We start from the raw sequence: 20,855 nt of genomic DNA, 5'->3' as shown, positions 1-20,855 counted from the left end.
GACCAGAGAATATTCTTCCAAAACGTTTTAGGCTTTCTCAGGTAAGTTTTGGCAAACTCCAGCCTGGCTTTTTTATGTCTCGGAGTAAGAAGTGGGGTCTTCCTGGGTATCCCACCATACAGTCCCTTTCATTCAGACGCCGACGGATAAAACGGGTTGACACTGTTGTACCCTCGGACTGCAGGGCAGCTTGAACTTGTTTGGATGTTATTAAAGGTTCTTTATCCACCATCCGCACAATCTTGCATTGAAATCTCTCGTCAATTTTTCTTTTCCTTCCACATCTAGGGAGGTTAGCCACAGTGCCATGGGCTTTAAACTTCTTGATGACACTGCACACCGTAGACACAGGAACTTTCAGGTCTTTGGAGATGGACTTGTAGCATTGAGATTGCTCCTGCTTCCTCACAATTTGGATTCTCAAGTCCTCAGACAGTTCTTTGGTCTTCTTTCTTTTCTCCATGCTCAATGTGGTACACACAAGGACACAGGACAGAGGTTGAGTCAACTATAATCCATGTCAACTGGCTGCAAGTGTGATTTAGTTATTGTCAACACCTTGTTAGGTGCCACAGGTAAGTTACAGGTGCTGTTAATTACACAAATTAGAGAAGCATCACATGATTTTTCAAACAGTGCCAATACTTTTGTCCACCCCTTTTTTATGTTTGGTGTGAAATTATATCCAATTTGACTTTATGACAATTTTTTTTTTTCATTGAAGACAAATTAAATGAAGATAATAATACCGAAGAATTTGTGATTGCAATCATTTTCAAGAAGAAACTGAGTATTATCTGACAGAATTGCAGGGGTGCCAATACTTTTGGCCAGCACTGTATTTGGCCTAACATATTTATTAGGACCGACATCTAAGTTTAGTACAGGGATCCCCTTACCACTGCACTTCACGGTGAGGTCAGAGAAAGAATTTGTCACACGTGTCACAATATTAGTTAAAATATGCTGGTTTGGATAACTTTTATAGAAATTAACTGAAATAACTAAGGACACCATTTATAGCATATTCTATATGTTGTAAAAGTCTCAGATCAGAAAGTCTTTAAAGGCAAGGTATATTGGCCCAGTAAATCAACGATTTTAGAGAAAAAAATGGAAAATTGATATATTGTACAACTAATCACACATTAGAAAGGTTAAACTGGGCTCCTCACAAAGGCTCTCATAGATAAGAAGAGATGAGCGGACCAATTTAAGTTCGGGTTCTGCGGGTACAGCCGGACTTTAGATAATGTTCTGTTCTGTGCTTTTCCGCCCATATACAGCCAGCCATAAACAGAGCACTTCCGGGACAGGGTGGGTGTAGTTTTTTCATTTTTTTTTGCATACATCCGATAACACTGTTTTTACCCCCAATGCAAGCCAAGCAGCTCACATAGGGCTGAGGACTGAGAGTGGTTTGCATATGTAAAGCTCCTGAACTTCGAACTCTATGTTCGAAGTTTATGATGTATGAACATCTAACTTTACTGTTCTGGTTCGCACATCTCTATATACAGTGGGGAAAAAAAGTATTTAGTCAGCCACCAATTGTGCAAATTCTCCCACTTAAAAAGATGAAAGAGGCCTGTAATTGACATCATAGGTAGACCACAACTATAAGAGACAAAATGAGAAAACAAATCCAGAAAATCACCTTGTCTGATTTGGCAAGAGTTTTTTTGAAAATTATGGTGAGAAAATAAGTGTTTAGTCTCCTAAAAACATGAAATATTTCTGGCTCTCACAGACCTGTAACTTCTTCTTTAACCCCTTCAGCCCCCGGGCACCTTCCGTTTTTGCGTTTTTGTTTTTTGCTCCCCTTCTTCCGAGAGCCGTAACTTTTTTATTTTTCCGTCAATCTTGCCATATGAGGGCTTGTTTTTTGTGGGACGAGTTGTACTTTTAAACTTTTAAGTTTTACCATATAATGTACTGGAAAACAGCAAAAAAATTCCAAGTGTGGAAAAACTGCAAAAAAAGTGTGATCGCACAATAGTTTTTGGGATGTTTTATTCACCGTGTTCACTATATGGTAAAACTGATGTGTGGGTATGATGCCTGAGGTCGGTGCGAGTTTGTAGACACCAAACATGTATAGGTTTATTTGCATCTAAGGGGTTAAAAAAATTCACAAGCATGTCCAATAAAAGTGGCGTACATTTTGCACCATTTTCCAAAACCCGTAGCGTTCTCATTTTTTGGGATATATGGCTCAGTGATGGCTTATTTTTTGCGTCTCGAGCTGACATTTTTAATGGTGCTATTTTTGCGCAGATGCTACGTTTTGATCGCCTGTTATTGCATTTTGTGTAAAACTTGCGGTGACCAAAAAAACGTAATTTTGGCATTTGGATTTTTTTGTCACAACGCCATTTACCAATCAGATTAATTGATTTTATATTTTGATAGATCGGGCATTTCTTAACGCGGCGATACCAAATATGGGTATATTTTTTTTTATCTCTTTAATTTTCAATGGTGTGAAAGGGTGATGATTTGAACTTTTATGGGTTTTTTTTACTTTTTTTTTACTTTTTTTTATTTTATTAGTCTTCCTAGGGGGCTATAGTGATCAGCAATCTGATCGCTCTGATCTATCTGCTGATCACAACTATAGAGCTGTAAACAGCAGATATGGTCACTTCCTGATTCATTCGGCTCCGGGCCGAGTGAAAATGAAAGTGACTCGTCATAGCTACAGGCGTCATCACATGACCCTGTGCTACCATGGCAACCACCAAAAGTCACGTGATCACGCACGTGACTTCCGGTGGGGGCAGCGGTAAGTGAAAATCATGGCTGCGCGCATATACATCTCGCTGCCAGACTTTGGCAGCGAGATGTAAGGGGTTAATGTTACGGGTGGAATGCGATTCCACTCTTAAAATGTAGGCACACATGTCAGCTGTTGAAAACAGCTGATATGTGCGCGGATCGCCGCATTCTGCTCGCGGCAGGGGGCAGGGCTTAATGGCAAATGCTCCATGACGGATATATCCGTCAAGGGTCGTGAAGGGGTTAAGAGGCTCCTCTGTCCTCCACTCATTACTGTACTCAGTAATGACACCTGTTTGAACTTGTTATCAGTATAAAAGACACCTGTCCACAACCTCAAACAGTCACACTCCAAACTCCACTATGGTGAATACCAAAGAGCTGTCAAAGGACACCTGAAACAAAATTGTAGCCCTACACCAGGATGAAAAGACTGAATCTGCAATAGGCAAGCAGCTTGGTGTGATGAAATCAACTGTGGGAACAATAATAAGAAAATGGAAGACATACAAGACCACTGATAATCTCCTTCGATCTGGGGCTCCATGCAAGATGTCACACCATGGGGTTAAAATAATTACAAGAACAGTGAGCAAAAATCCCAGAACCACACAGGGGACCTAGTGAATGACCTGCATAGAGCTGGGACCACCATAACAAAGGCTACCATTAGTAACACACTACGTTGCCAGGGACTCAGATACTGCAGTGCCAGATGTGTTACCCTGCTTAACACTAGAAGTCCCAGAAATTTCGAGCTCCCCCTGAAGTCCTGAGAAAGGGTGAAATAACCCTTAGTCCAAACTGAATAGAACTAACTAGAAACTAAATGGCTAAGCTCAATGGAAAACAACAACCTCCTGCGGTGTGACAGTAATGGCCTTAATTACAGAACAAAAGACGGTGATTATAGGATGTTAGCTAAAATCCTTCAGGTCATTCGACCCGTCACTGGGTTCCAAAGGTAGAAATGTTAAATGACCCCTCTCTGGGACTTCTAGTGTTAAGCCAATACATGTCCGGGCTCATCGGAATTTTGCTAGAGAGCATTTGTTATATCCAGAAGAGTATTGTGAGAATGTCTATGGTCTAATGAACCCAAAATAGAACTGTTTGGTAGAAACACAACTCATAGATGCTGAGTTGCATCCAAAGAAAACCATACCTATTGTGAAGCATGGAGGTGGCAACATCATGCTTTGGGGCTGTTTCTCAAACAGCAAAGGGACCAGAACGACTTATCCGTGTACATGATAGAATGAATAGGGCCATGCATCGTGAGATTTTGAGTGCAAACCTCCTTCCATCAGCAAGGGAATTGAAGATGAAACGTGACTGGGTCTTTCAGCATGATAATGATCCCAAGCACATCACCAGGGCAACGAAGGAGTGGCTTTGTAAGAAGCATATGAAGGTCCTGGCGTGGCCTAGCCAGTCTCAAGATCTCAGCCCCATACAAAACCTTTGGAAGGAGTTGAAAGTTCGTGTTGCCCAGCAACAGGCCCAAAACATCACTGCTCTAGAGAAGATCTGCATGGAAGAATCGGGCAACATACCACCAACAGTGTGTGTCAACCTTGTGAAGAGTTACAGAAAATGTCATTTGCCAACAAAGCATATATAACAAGACATTGAGATGTACTTTTGTTATTGACCAAAGACTTATTTTCCACCATAATTTTAAAAAATAAAAAATCTTGCCAAATCAGACAAGGTGATTTTCTAGATTTGTTTTCTGATTTTGTCTCTCATAGTTGTGGTCTACCTATGATGTCAATTACAGGCCTCTCTAATCTTTTTAAGTGGAAGAACTTGAACAATTGGTGGCTGACTAAATACTTTTTTTCACCACTGTATAAGCACTTTTCACAGTAAGTTGTAGGCCTTCCTGTGGGCAGCATAAAATTGATATTTAATACACCTCTAGCAGCTGAGATTGATTACAGGAAATGGGTCTCACACTAGACAAAAGGGTGGGGGGTGACTGGATGGGAAGCCCTGCACTGGCCCTCAGACTAAATGTACCGTGAGCTTTCCCTTAACCCAGAGCTACACTTGAAGGTAGTGAGTTCAGTGCCCCTCGCATGTCCCTGACTCCTGTCAAGGACCTGGTGTAACTCCCTCCACACCCACCACCCAGGGGACGAGCCAAGACAGTTGCCACAAAAACCCCAATGACTAATAAGACAGAAAGGGATGACAACCAAACTCAAAGAGACAGGAACAAACACCAAGGAGAAAATGAAAGGGTGCACAGGAGGTAAATAAAGTAGGGGAAAGTAATTTAATTTAACAATGGGGTAACTTCTATACCAAATAACAGCAGACAGCAGAAGTAGAAAACACCACCTCATGCTCCAGACCAAGCTTCATAATGAATTCTGAATAACTGGCACCCTCTGCTGGGAGCAGAGGGTATTTACCCAGGTTGACAGTGGCTATAAGTGGATACACCTGAGCCGAGGTAATGAGCTTGCTGCTAGCAAGAAAACTAACATTAACCCAGTGCATGTCAAAAAAGAAAAAAGACATTTAATGTCTAGAGACTCCGAAGGTAATAAGAGACTCTTGGCCTGAGCCTGTCAAAGAGAGATGATGGTGATAGTGGGGCAGGTTTTTGAATTTCTGTATATTTTCTCTTGTTTGTAAAGCTGGACATAGTCATAACACTCTCTCGATGTTTTAGCTTTCAATTTTTGGGCAGGGAAGCCATTAGGCAAAGGCATGTGCAGGGCTTGCTGAGAAGTAAGGGAAAAGAAATTCTAGCACCTATAGTGCTTCATTTAATGTTGGTGAAAATGAACTTCTTAATTAAAAGAGTGGATAGCAAGGTACAGGGCATGAGGATCAGGACACTTTCTGGACATATCATGGAATATACGCCAACTTGTGAGGGATGAAGTCAACAAAGTCATGCTTTTGATCTGAATTTGGGAGAAGTGGCAGGTACATTTAATATAAATTTCTGTTGTAAAAATGTATTTTTTAGGGGATTTCCATAACTGTAAGTGCATTCTGTAGAAAAACCTAATTCACTTATATAGGTATGAATTTCAGTTTTGCAACAGGTAATAACGAATCTGCAATGTGTGACCATACCCCTTAGACCCCAGTAGAGCTTCTCATACAGCCAGATCAGATCTCATACTTTGCCCTGATGAGGGACAATCATCCCGAAACACCATGTCTGCAAATTGAAGTTCTGATCTGGCATAAATTCTAGGTCATATGAAAAAGCTCGTTAAAGAGCCACTTTAGACTTTTAGGATTGCTACTTCCAATAGGTGGCACTACAGTTCATCTCCTTCCTTTCTGAAGAGACAATTTGAATCTCAATAAAAAAGACCCTTGCTCATTATTTCCTTTCTGACATTGCGTGCTGAAATATTGTATTTTACACTTCATTAGGTTGGCCATTGGTCACACCTAGCCTGCTGTAATGCAATAGAATGGTTTGTGTATTTACACTTCTCCAATATCCTCTGCACTCAACACATCCAAAAAGAGTAACATACATACATAAAAGATGAGTATTGAGTAGTATTATAATATTTTCTTTGTTTTTATGTTTTCTTATAAACTAATACTCTGGATACTCTGGATAACCTCACTGCAAAGTTGTTGTCTTATAGCATTTTAATTATAGATGGATAAAAACGTCTGGGACAAACAATAAGCTACAAGGTGTTTCAAATTTGTATAAAAATGGTTCCTTCTCCTTTTTATAGCTATATCCTAAGAAATGTCTTCAGAAAGTCATTGCGGTATCTGCTATGATAGTTCAGTATGTTCAGCTATACATTATTAATGCATGAAGTCTGCAGCCTTGTAGACACAGTGCCGGCAGATGTCGAGGAATTGTAAAACTGAGAACTAAAAGACATTTTACATGAGTCTTTGTACATCCAGAAAAAATATTCAATCTGGTACCTAAGGAATCACTGCCCCTAAAGAACTGTCACAAACATATTTAGGGATATTAATGGGGTTCTCCCCTCTCAGAAAAGAACTTCTTAATTCAGTTTATTCTAAAATAACAAACCACTCCTTAATCACCATCCTGGATCCAGCGCTGAGTCTCTGGTGCTGCTCCTAATGTCCAGTATTGCCTATTGCACAAATGACAGCTCGACAGTGCTGCAGCCAATCAGTGCACTCAAGATCTCCGAAGGGGGCATCCTGTATACATGGCCGGAATCGGTGACCTCACTGATTATGTCAACAGAGTGGCAGACAATGTTAGCGCTACACTTAATGTCAAGCATTGGAAAATCAGCCACAGACCCAATGAGAAAAGAACAATTTGGTATTTTATAATACTGCAGCAGGCAATGAAGATTTTCTAAAAGGCAATAGTCCTTTTAAGTATACTTTAACAGTGATGGAGCCATTGGATTTTTAATCTAATATTTTTGCCTTTTATTCTTTTAGTGGATTCAATCTTGCAAATATGACCTATATTTTTAAACATTTTCCTTTTTCAATCCTGATTTTTGACACTATAAAATAGTAACACAGTTTATGTTGTTCCAGTTCACTTCACATTTTGTTTTGAAACATTTTCCATAATAACTTGTCTCACTGTAGCATGTGAAAGAGTAATCATAATCATAGAGTTAAAAATAATTGTAAAGCTTGCTGAATAATCATGGGGTAATCACACATTATTCATGAATATCTTGGCTAGCATAATGTATCCTATTTGTAAGGTGAGTGTGATAAAGCAAAGGGTTGAGGCCACAGCAAACATAAGTGGTAGTCACACTAGCAAAGGGTTGTATAAAATTCCAATGTGCAAAAATGTATATGCTTTAATTGAGCTAATTCATCAATGTTTTTAACTCACAAAAGTGGCTTAAAAACTTTGAAAGTTCACAAATTGTTTGTATAATGCAAAGTTGCACAAAACTTTGATGACTTTTGGTGTTTTCAAGACATTGTATAACAACTCCACTAAAATGAGCAGACCGGGGAGGAGCAAGGGCGAAAATGTGACTACACCCCCTTTAGAATTCATCAAATCTGCTGATGATACTTTAGTTCCCGTCTGTTCTAGTTTCTCTTGTGCAGTGCATGGAGATGCACTTACTAGAGATGCCAAATTAATTATTGGTGTCCACCTCTTAATTAATGTCACAATTCACCTTTGGCTCTGCTCCTTGCAGAGTCATTAGGTTTTGTCTATTGCTCAGTTGTTTGTATTCCCCAGGTCTTTGCTGGTGGGCGGGGCTTGTTTGGTGCCTTGTTCCAGTAATCGCCTTGCTTTATCTGTGGGCTGTTTCTGCTGGAACTTTGCCAGTGATAGTTCCTGCCTTGCAGTGTGTGCTTCTGGTTCCCATGAGTGTTTTCTGATCCTCGTCCCATTAACCCGACTCCTCCCTCTGTCTTCAACTCTGTCCGTCTTGTCTGTGCTCCCTATTTTGAGGAGACCTACGTTTACAATCACCCCTTATGGATACAACACGTCATCATGTGGAAAAGGTACATGAATAACATTTTTATCATTTGGCATGCTGATAACATTTCCCCTAACAGGTTTCTTAAAAGGAGCCTTCTATCAAGCTGTTTTCTGTGGAAGTCTGCATAATGGCGGGATAACGGGTGCCCTTGAAAGCCTTTTTTGATGTTATTGAAATGCTCACCAACTCTTGTAGACAGAGCCTTCCATCAAGCTGTTTTCTGTAGAAGTCTGCATAATGGCGGCATAACGGATGCCCTTGAAAGCTTTTTTTGATGTTATTGAAATGCTTACCTACTCTTGACTGACAACTTTGTTTACAGCACACCAGGGGTCAAGCAACCTATAGCTGTTTAGGCTGCCGCCCTTAGCACCCTATACCATCTGCACATTGTGACTCTCGCATACAGTACAGAACAAGGCAAGTGACTCTGTGCCAAATCTATCTTATTACATACTGCCTATAGATGCTCTATCCTACTGTAAATTGTACTAGATATAACCACCTTATGTAAACCCATTTTAATTTTTGTCCCCCTTTAGAAGTGTGTAATCGCATTAGGTTGCAATAACTCCTGAGGGGCATCCACTCAGTCTGCACCAGACTCCAAATAGGGTAGGCAGTCACCTGTGAGCACTATCAAGTGAGGCTATCAGGGATTAGCATTTTCTGGATTACCCTGATATATTCATTTTATTTAATATTTCATTTATTTATTTTGTCACCTAGGAGCCAGCACCTACTTGCCGTCTGTTGATCCTGTGTACATTCTACTAAATTAGAACACGAAGCCTACATACGGCCAGGCAAGTATTTCTTTTTCTTGACAGATCTTGACACGGTTTCTGTCCTCTACCAGCTGCTACCCCACTCATATTTTTATGACATAAATAGAATTTTGTTATATCTGAGCACTAGTGGTTTTTATTTAATTATTTGATTTTTAGGATTGCTTCTTCCAATAGGTGGCTCAAGAGTTGAAGTCGTCTTCCTCTCTGAAGAGGCAATTTGCATATTAAATTTCCCAGAGGAGCATGCAATTAATTTTAGCCTCCTTATACTGGCATGCCAGCCTTGGTGTGTCACTCTGTGTGAAAAACAAACTTTCCCCTTAGATTTCATTGCAGATAGTGATTTAACTGGGAATACTTTTTAGAACAAATGATAAGACCAAGAGGAGAAAGAAGCAAATTTCTCTGCTAAGATATATTACATAGTTCCCTGTTTTCATGAGAACCAGTGATTTATGAAATAAAATCTACATTTACTCTTTAATAATTTTAAAAAATACCTGTTTGACTCAATTGTTATTCTATACAGGGAAGGCTGCCAACCAATGAGTTCCTGCACCAAACAAACCTCAAAAGCACAGTTAAAACATATTCACGGTGATATCACATTTTTCTTTACTGTTAGTGGTCAAACCATACCAAAAGTAAATATATAGGTGTTTATACATTTATGCAATTAACTTTATGGCATTAGCTACAGTACTCACACATAGCTTATGAGCGTTTCCATAGCTTTTAAAAACACAAAACACATGTTATTATAGCTCCTGAATGGCTGAAGCCACTTTTAGGCCTCTGTGACAGCCCAGCACAACCTCCTCCTGCTTGACTGAAAGCTTATTTTTTTGTAAAGTCACACAAAGGCTGTCAGTCAAGCAGGAGGAATCGGTTCTAGGTGGGAAATAGAGCCGGAGTGACAGAGGCTTCAGATCTGCAGCCTCATTTGCAAATGAATTCAAAAGCTTTTTGCTCAGTAAAGGAAAAACAGACTGGCCATTAAAAGGTATTGCTGGACTTGTTTTTAAAGAGCTATATGCACATATAAATAGTTTGTTTTTTTCTCGGGAGGGGGAAATTCCCTTTAAGATCAAGTGTTAGCAACTGCAAACAGACGCAACATGTTTGGCTGCTCACTTGACAAAGCATTATGCTTTAAGGAACATGGATTTCCTCCTCTTACAAAGTGAGTCTCTAGCAGCATAGTATGTCTTTCATTTGGGGCTACTGTAAACTGTACAGTGCTCCCCATTCCTATATTAGAACTGGAGTTTTCAGTAAAAGATGAATGAGCCTAAATAAAACAAAACGTCTGACAGATTGACTACATATTAGTAGACTATTGAAAAATTGGTTTACAAAGTCTAACAATTTTCTATAAGGCTACTTTAACATTGTGTTTTTCCCTACGTTCAGTGGTCCTGTCAGGGCATCCGTCCGAACCTCCCCTCCTCCCCGCAAAACGTGTTTTGTCTACTACGGTTGGGTGTCCTCCTGCAGAAAAGGTATATGCCCGAAAATGGTGCAAGACAGAGCACACGCTAACGGAGTCTGCTCCATTATAGTCAATGGCCCCGTCGGCGCATTCATCCGAAACACGTTTTGTGGGGGGGAGGGGAGGTTTGGACGGATGCCCTGACGGGACCACTGAACGTAAGTAAAAACGCAATGTGAAAGGGGCCTAACGGTTCAGTATTTTGCACATATAAGAGACGTAATACCTTGCATTCTCTTATATATGTAAAATATGTCCCCATGACAGATCATTCTCCAAAATGCTGGGAAGGTGACTATTCACTGGTTTGCACATTTGTCATGCTTAACACTTCATGATGTTTTGTCAATTTGATTGTGTGATGTTTTTGTTGCTAAACATTTTTTAACATTTTGGTTTGATCATTATTATGGTAATTTTTAAAAGAAAACCCTTCCACTAATTAATACTGATGAGGCAAAGGGGAAAGAGGAATAAGAAAGAAAAAACATTAATATTTAATATATTTCTTACTATTGTTGTAATTCTTTTCTTGTAAATCTTATTTTTTTTTTAATTAATAATAAAATATTTGGCTGGCAATTTCCAGAGCAGTTAATGTCTAAATCTAAATAAATCTTCCAGATACCAAATTATGGTCCTGAGACTGATGACTAAATGTCTTCCAGCTGGCTATTATTAGCTTAGATAATATTACAGTCTACTGTAAAATCTTACACTGGCACCTCTGAAAGCATTAACTTTTCCAGAGAAGGAAACTTATCTTGCATGTGATACTCCTAATGATTTCTTCCTTACATGTAAAAAAATGTAAATACTTCAATCGCTACTGTTTTTGTCATTGTAACCAAGCGGCAAAGCACAAAAATAACTATGACTTGTAATGTGAAGCATAAAAATGACTAGTAAAATGGCTCAGTATATAATAATTCATTTTGTAAAGGTGTTATAAAATCTACTACAGTTAGGTCCAGAAATATTTAGACAGTGACACAATTTTCGCGAGTTGGGCTCTGCATGCCACCACATTGGATTTGAAATGAAACCTCTACAACAGAATTCAAGTGCAGATTGTAACGTTTAATTTGAAGGTTTGAACAAAAATATCTGATAGAAATTGTAGGAATTGTACACATTTCTTTACAAACACTCCACATTTTAGGAGGTCAAAAGTAATTGGACAAATAAACCAAACCCAAACAAAATATTTTTATTTTCAATATTTTGTTGCGAATCCTTTGGAGGCAATCACTGCCTTAAGTCTGGAACCCATGGACATCACCAAACGCTGGGTTTCCTCCTTCTTAATGCTTTGCCAGGCCTTTACAGCCGCAGCCTTCAGGTCTTGCTTGTTTGTGGGTCTTTCCGTCTTAAGTCTGTATTTGAGCAAGTGAAATGCATGCTCAATTGGGTTAAGATCTGGTGATTGACTTGGCCATTGCAGAATGTTCCACTTTTTTGCACTCATAAACTCCTGGGTAGCTTTGGCTGTATGCTTGGGGTCATTGTCCATCTGTACTATGAAGCGCCGTCCGATCAACTTTGCGGCATTTGGCTGAATCTGGGCTGAAAGTATATCCCTGTACACTTCAGAATTCATCCGGCTAATCTTGTCTGCTGTTATGTCATCAATAAACACAAGTGACCCAGTGCCATTGAAAGCCATGCATGCCCATGCCATCACGTTGCCTCCACCATGTTTTACAGAGGATGTGGTGTGCCTTGGATCATGTGCCGTTCCCTTTCTTCTCCAAACTTTTTTCTTCCCATCATTCTGGTACAGGTTGATCTTTGCCTCAAATGTCCATAGAATACTTTTCCATAACTGAGCTGGCTTCATGAGGTGTTTTTCAGCAAATTTAACTCTGGCCTGTCTATTTTTGGAATTGATGAATGGTTTGCATCTAGATGTGAACCCTTTGTATTTACTTTCATGGAGTCTTCTCTTTACTGTTGACTTAGAGACAGATACACCTACTTCACTGAGAGTGTTCTGGACTTCAGTTGATGTTGTGAACGGGTTCTTCTTCACCAAAGAAAGTATGCGGCGATCATTCACCACTGTTGTCATCCGTGGACGCCCAGGCCTTTTTGAGTTCCCAAGCTCACCAGTCAATTCCTTTTTTCTCAGAATGTACCCGACTGTTGATTTTGCTACTCCAAGCATGTCTGCTATCTCTCTGATGGTTTTTTCTTTTTTTTCAGCCTCAGGATGTTCTGCTTCACCTCAATTGAGAGTTCCTCAGACCGCATGTTGTCTGGTCACAGCAACAGCTTCCAAATGCAAAACCACACACCTGTAATCAACCCCAGACCTTTTAACTACTTCATTGATTACAGGTTAACGAGGGAGACACCTTCAGAGTTAATTGCAGCCCTTAGAGTCCCTTGTCCAATTACTTTTGGTCCCTTGAAAAAGAGGAGGCTATGCATTACAGAGCTATGATTCCTAAACCCTTTCTCCGATTTGGATGTGAAAACTCTCATATTGCAGCTGGGAGTGTGCAATTTCAGCCCATATTATATATATATTTGTATTTCTGAACATGTTTTTGTAAACAGCTAAAATAACAAAACTTGTGTCACTGTCCAAATATTTCTGGCCCTGACTGTATATAAAAATTATTAGTCTTAAAAGAATTCAGTAATTTTTTAATTCAGTAAGTTGGTTAGTGCTGCAAATGTACCCCTAGGTCAGAAAGTACGCAACAAGCTACTGGGGAACAGCCAATGGTCTACCTGAGTATGATCAAGTCTCTTGACGTGACAGGATGAAAGCCATAAGGTCGTCTTGGTGCTGAAATCCCTTGGTTGAAAGGGAAGATCAAAAGCTGCAAAAACATGATAAAGTTCGGAACTTGGAATGTATGAACCATGAACCAAGGCAAACCAACATCGTCAAAGCTGAAATGGCCAGAACAGGACTCTACTAACCCAGAATTAGCTAACAAAGATGGACTCAATCTGGACATTTCCAGTCAAACAAACATGGGGTCTACTATTCTGGCCATGATAACTTAAAAAGAAACGATGTGGCTTTTTTCCTCTACCAAAGATTGTCCGAAACTGTCATGAAGCACAATGCAGTCAGGGATAGAGTAATTGTGATACGACTACGAGGAGCACCAATTCATGTCACAGTTATAAAAGTCTATGCACCAAAAAGTGATGTCGAGGAGTAGAACATTGAACTATTCTAATATCAAGTTCAAGAAGAATTCTACAAGACACCAAAAAAATACTCATTATCATGCAAGACTTAAATGCCAATATGAGCCATAGCAATCATGGAACCATTGATGGAAACTTCCATTGATGGAAACTTTGGACTTGGTGAACGAAACAAAGCTGGAGGAAGATTCATTGACTTTTGCACAGAGCAAATCAACTGTCCATTATGAATACCTTCCTCCAAAATCACAAACTGTGACTTTACACATGGACATCACCGAATGGGACCTATAGTAATCAGATTAATTATATATTTGTTCAACAAAAGTGGAAGTTGTTGATCATTATTACAAAAAAGGCCAGGAGCTGACTGTGGAATGGATCATGAACTTTTGACAGCAAAGATTAGAGTCAAGCTGTGCAAAAGGACTAGACAACAGGTCATTTCTACCTTTGATTTGACCAACAAACCTGATGTTTTTTGGAACTGTCTACACAACAGAACAACATCAGTAAAAGACTTAAGAGAGCAGATAAAGAACTTTATTACCATAAGATATCTACCGAGATAGAAAACGAACATCTGAAGAGCAAGACCAAGAAGGCCGTTAAAAAAAAATGTTGGTAAGAATGGAATTATTTTTATTTGAAGAAGTGCCATGCAAATAAAGGATGATTTTATAGCAAACTGGCAGCGTCAACAACAGAAATTTTGATTAATGGGAAATTAACGTTTCAATTGACACATAATACTACCCAAATGTCAAAATGATGCCCCTTTTACAATATGAGGCATTTCTTTTGTAGGGGACATCTTGCACAAATGATCACCACTCATTTACAAATCTGTAGTTTCCTGAACAGCCAAGGTTAAAATGGAAATCAATCAAAAATATTTTTTGGTGTTCTTCACAAATCAATTTGCAAATTGTTCAAATTCGACAGGATTGGAATAGTTCAGGAAATGATACTCAAGGAGTATCCTTTAAGGGGATTAAACTAAAAACTTTGCAAAAAAACCACTACAGCAATCTGGTAAGGATAAACTGGTTAGGATGGGGCATCCAAAAGCACAGAAAATTTTTGAAGCCCACCAGACAATTTGCAGGGAACTTTCACATAATGCAAAATGAATTAAAACTTTGTTTTCTCCCATATATACTTCCACTTAAAACAGCAATGAGTATGCTAAGTATGCATACTACATCACCTATACAGCAGTGCCTGTTTATGGGTTACCATAGTTACGACGTATGACAACCACGCTGCGTCTCACGCAGCTGGACACAAAGGTCTTTAAATATGTACTTGAGTCTCGGCATGTCTGGGTTACATCATGTTACTATGGATGGGTAATCCTGAACCACCACGTGGGTTTGGCTGACTGGTCGCTGCGGAAGTGAACCGCATTATGCGTTCCAGCGATGGGCATTCAGCCACACTCACGTGACTTGGCTAATTGGAAGCCACATGCCCTCCTCATTCACGCTAATTGTCTAGGATATATATACCCCTGATTTTCACTCAGTCTAACATACGTCCCCTGATGAAGAGGTGAAACGCGCGTAGGGACTGGTGGTGTCACGGTACCATCACAGTAGCTGGTCAGTATTGGTTAACTATTTATTGCATGGTGGGTTTAGTGCCATCTAGTGGTCACTATGGATACTAGCCTGTAAATACCATCTGAATTAAAGCACTAAGACTTAAGGGTGCTTTACATGAGGCGATCTATCGTGCAATAGATCGTTGGGGTCACGGTTTTTGTGACGCACATCCGGCATCGCTTGCGACGTCGGGCTGTGTGACACCTCTGAGCAATGCAGTATTGCTCACAAATCGTGAGTCGTGTACTCGTCGCTCGGTTTCATAACCTTGTTTAATTAAAAAGGCGCCGGTTGTTCATCGTTCCCGGGGTGGCACACGCCGCTCCGTGTGACACCCCGGGAACGATGAACAGCAGCTTACCTCCGTCCCATGGCACCCGCCGGCTATGTGGAAGGAAGGAGGTTGGTGGGATGTTTACGTCTCAATCATCTCCGCCCCTCTGCTTCTATTGGCCGGTGGCTGTGTGATGTTGCTGTGACGTCGAACGTCCCTCCTACTTCAGGAAGTGGATGTTCGTCACCCACAGCGAAGTCGTCCAGAAGGTAAGTACGTGTGATGGGGGTTAAACGAGTTTGTGCGCCACGGGAAGCGATTTGCCCGTGACGCAAAAACGACGGGGCGGTTACGATCGATTGTGAAATCGCACAATCGGTCGTACCGTGTAAAGCAGGCTTTAGAGTATAAGGCTGACTCTTAATGTGAGTTAATTTTACTATCCCACATGCAAACAGCTGTATTACTGTAAAACTACAATCATTCCGGTACTGAAAAGTATATCATACAGAGTCATGCACTATGTTAATTAATGACCAATAATTATGCAATAAAAAAATTGGTATGTGCATTATTAAAATTGTGGTTCATATTATATAGACTAGTGCATGATATATTAATGTTATTCTACATGTGTACGGTTTAGCTCACCCAAAATTGGATTCCTTGTTGTCAATAATTTTAAAAATTGCATTAATAAAGATTGGGATTTTAAATAAATTGGAAGTAGACCACTTTTCTTTGGGTTCATAGTAATTTAGTGGTTCCTAGTGTATCATTATTTAGGTCTGAGCTGTGGCCTATCATCAAATACAACACCTATACAGTAGTGTGGTGGTTTGTGGGGGTGGTAAAAGTCATGAAAGAAAAACAATTGCAATCAAAATTATTCAATCCATATTTCAAATTAGGTTTATTGCCAATATTTACACATTTCTACTGTTTGTAATAAATCAAACTTGAACAATTTCTATAACTCAACATACAAACATTAAGTGTTTTCTCCCAACTCCACATAAATTGCCAATTTTAATAACTACTGCAATCTCACAATTATTCAAACTCTTGAAGACAAGTATATTTAGTACTTAGTAGAGCACTGTTTGGCTGTTTTGAAATACTGCACACATTATACAAAGCCATAACCCAGCTTCTGGAAATTTTCCTGAAGAACTTTAGCCCATTTTGAAAGGGCAATGGTTTCTAGTTCAATAGTATTATTTAGTTATCTAGAGAGTGGTCTAAAAGGTTAATGTAGGATATTACTTATTTTCTTTTTTTCTTCCAATTTAAAGTTTTATTATTTTAAGAAAGTTAGAAAACACATGACAGTTATCCAACTTATCAAATAGGTATTATACAAAGACCCTCACTATATCAAAGCAGCGGGCTCAACCACAATGCAAATATAGTTACATAAATACATGGTTAACATTTTTAACAAAGAATATTAGAACAAAAAGGGTAAGAAAGAAAAGGAAGAAAGGACATGATTAAAGGAGTAACAAGAAAGAAGCTGGCAAAGAAAAGAAAGAAGGAAAAAGGAGGGGGAGGGCATGTTGGCCGGGTCTGGTAAGTTGTTCGTTGGGCTGTAAACTAGAAAAGAAAGAATATATGGTTACTGTAAATAATACATGCCAAGGGGTCAATTGTCCAGGAGATTAGTTTAGTGCAAGGAACCTTGGACGAGAAAGAAATTATTCCCAGTGGAACCACTTAGTGGCTATCTACGCAGTCTGTCCTTGCGACTGGGCCATCACCATCTCCATTCGGTGAATCACTTTCACCTCCAGCACCCAATCCTCCAGGGTTGGGGGGTCAGATACTTTCCACTTCCGTGGAATTACTGTCTTGGCGGCCTGAAGCAGATGTCCTAGCAGGGATTTCTTGTAGGTCTTTCCCGATACTTTGAACATAAATTAAAGGCTGTCTCAGGGCGTTTAGGGACTGTAATCCCCGTGACCTCCTGTATTGCCTCCAACACTTTCTCCCAGAAGACCGCCAAGCTTGGACAATACCACTAGATATGGGACATGATGCCCCCTTGTGCTCCCCAATGCCAACAGGAGTTAGCTATCTCTAGGCACCATGCATGAAGAGATGCAGGAACTCTATACCACCTGGAAAGGATCTTGTAACTGGTCTCCTGCATTCTTGTGGCCACCATGGATTTGTGGGTGAGGTGGAAGCAATGCTCCCATTGATCTTCAGGAAACAACTGGTTAAGCTCTGCCTCCCACGCCGCACAGAAACGGGGAGGGGACTTCGCCGCCTCACATGTCATAATCCCATAAATCTTCGAAATAGCATGTCTAGTATCGCGGGCTGTGATACAAAGATTTTCAAAAGGAGTTAGAGGAGGGGAATGGGCCATGGCATGGCCTTGTAAGGATAGGATATGTTTTAATTGAGCATATTCAAAATGAAACAGTGTCCTAAAACTGTGGTTCCCTACAATCTCCAAGAGTGAGAGGAGAACCCCATCTGGAGCAATCTACTATTTTTCTTCTTTATATATTTTTCTTGATTATTGCGTCACCATATTCCATAGGCAGCACTTTATAAACATTTTCATCAATGACCCCATTGGAGCTTACCATCTAGTAAGAAGAAATTGTAGGAACTCATACAAACATGTGGGGGACATACAAACCTCAAACAAATGTTTTCCTCTGTGATATGTGAATTCAGTACCCTAAACTGGAAAGCAACCGTGATAACAACAGTATCACCGTGCCATCCTGAATGTTAGTGCATTGAACATATAAGGAAAATGATTTCAAATTATAGCAAAGACTCTGATGTTCCTAAACATATGGTTGGAAGCAAGATCAAAGTTAAAGGAACTTTAGCTACACTACCTGGACAAGGCAAAAAGAGGATGCTAATACTGTCTGAAACTAGATTCCTTAAGCAGTAGATGGTAAAAACTCTTGACTGCAAAAGACTTAAAGCAAAATTTGTTTGCAGCAGTCACTGTGTTCTCAGCATATTAAGGCGCATACTAGATGTGATGACATGGACTCTGTCAGTGCCTAGCACGGGATAAGTTTCTTAAAATTCAGCCAGACATGATAATAGTTTGTTTATAAACAAGGGATAAGCCACTCATTGTTTTTACAAGACTCTTAAGATGGTGTCACACATAGCAACGCAGCAGTGATCACGACCAGCGATCTGACCTTTTCAGGATCGCTGCTACGTTGTTACATGGTCGCTGGTGAGCTGTCAAACAGGCAGATCTCACCAGCGACCAGTGACCAGCCCCCAGTTAATTACCCGATGTGTACTCCAGCTACGTGTGCAGGGAGCAGGGAGCCGACACTGGCAGCGTAAAAGCACGCCGCTTATCGCTGGCTCCCTGCACTCCTAGCCAGAGTACACATCGGGTTAATTACCCGATGTGTACTCCAGCTACGTGTGCAGGGAGTAGGGAGCCGGCACTGGCAGCGTGAGAGCGGCGGACGCTAGTAACTAAGGTAAATATCAGGTAACCGAAGAAAGGGCTTCTTGGTTACCCGATGTTTACTGTGGTTACAGCTTACCGCAGGCTGCCAGATGCCGGCTCCCTGCTCCCTGCTCGCTTCAGTTCGTTGCTCTCTCGCTGTCATACACAGCGATGTGTGCTTCACAGCGGGAGAGCGACGTCCAAAAAATGAAGCAGGACATTCAGCAACCACCGGCGACCTCACAGCAGGGGCCAAGTCGTTGCTGGATGTCACACACAGCGACAGTGACGGGACGTTGCTGCTACGTCACAGAAAATAGTGACTTAGCAGCGACATCGTTGTTGTCGTCACTATGTGTGACACCACCTTTAGGAGTCTAGTGTTAAAGTTATTGTTGACTCATGTAATTGCCTTGGCCAGTAAAGGTCAGATACCCAAACAAATCAATTATGTGAACCTCCCATTGTATTACTATGTGTATTGCTAGAAGCGATGTAACTTAGCTGTCTTTCCTTTGTCTCTGCCAGAGACCATTACTACTAGGGATATTTTGTATACGGCTTGAAATCAATAGGAGCCCAGTCTTATCCACCAATCGTGAAGACCCCAATGGGCTAAATGGAGAGCTCAGGGGTATAAGAAAGAGGACTGTCCATTGCTCAGGTAGACTCTTGCTACATGATACCAATCTAGGATCTGCGGACCCGATTGGCAAGCCATATATGAACCTGGATTATAATACTACATGGACTTCAACATCGAATGCAAGGATTTGGCTGAGATATCAAGGACTACCTAAAGAAGGAATCCAGCTTGGGACAATCTAGTCACCGGACTACAGGCTTTGCGGTCCTCAGCCAGCTTCCTATATCTGGCGTTATTCCATTCTCGGTGGGTGCCCGCTAAAAGTGGGGTGCTACTGGTTTGAAGTAAGTAGCCCTTGAAGCTCTGAGGCACAGATATTCTAATCCCTGGTAAGCCGGCGGAAGGGTGAGAAACTGTTGCCGGTTACATTCTGAGGTTTTGCTGGTTATGTGCCATATGCTGTTAATTGTTTGGGGATCCAATAAAGTCTTAATATTGTGATTCCCTCATCCTGTGTTGTCTGAGTAGTGTTCCACCTACGGTTAAGGAGGTCGGGCGTTCAGATAGGATGAGCCCTGGGCCATGCTGTCTTTGCCGGGTTAGCAGACGAAAGCACCCTTTGACCCCCGTGTCTCCACACTAGACTCTGTAGGCCTCCATCAAAGACGTACACATCCACTGATCAGAATGCAAACAGTATGTTCAAAATCGTATAAATATGCCATAGAAGTTTTAGGATTCTGTTCAGTGGAGAGATTAAACATACCTTTGGTTTGCTTGGCTGTTCTTCTGCCCTCCCATAAGAATGAATAAAGCCGCAGTGCTGCATTCACATGGGGTGCAATAGAGCCCCAATTCATGGGATTAGTGGGGTCAAAATTGACATGTTCTAGCAATTTTGTAAATTCTCCCCATCCAGTTAATGGGAATACATTTTAAATTTGAGAATATATTTTTAAGTAGTTGTGTAAGATTGTGGAGTGGTTGTTAGCGTCGCCTTACTTGCATTCCCTAAAAAAAAAATCTGTGGTGAGATCTGAAGAAGGTGATTGCAGTACACAATTCCAAGATTGGAGGCCAATGCCCATGAGAAATGGACTACAATTTTTTAAGAAGCAATTTCAGAATGTCTAGCTACGCATAACATTTGCAGTAGGTGGAATAAAATGGAGAAAGCATTCGGCACAAGATAGAGCACTCAACTCATAAATAAAAGAGTCAAAAAGTTTATTGTGCAATGTGAAAAAAC

Source organism: Anomaloglossus baeobatrachus, chromosome 1 (genome assembly GCF_048569485.1).
Source record: "Anomaloglossus baeobatrachus isolate aAnoBae1 chromosome 1, aAnoBae1.hap1, whole genome shotgun sequence".
NCBI lineage: Eukaryota > Metazoa > Chordata > Amphibia > Anura > Aromobatidae > Anomaloglossus > Anomaloglossus baeobatrachus.
Note: the sequence above shows the minus strand (reverse complement) of the source record.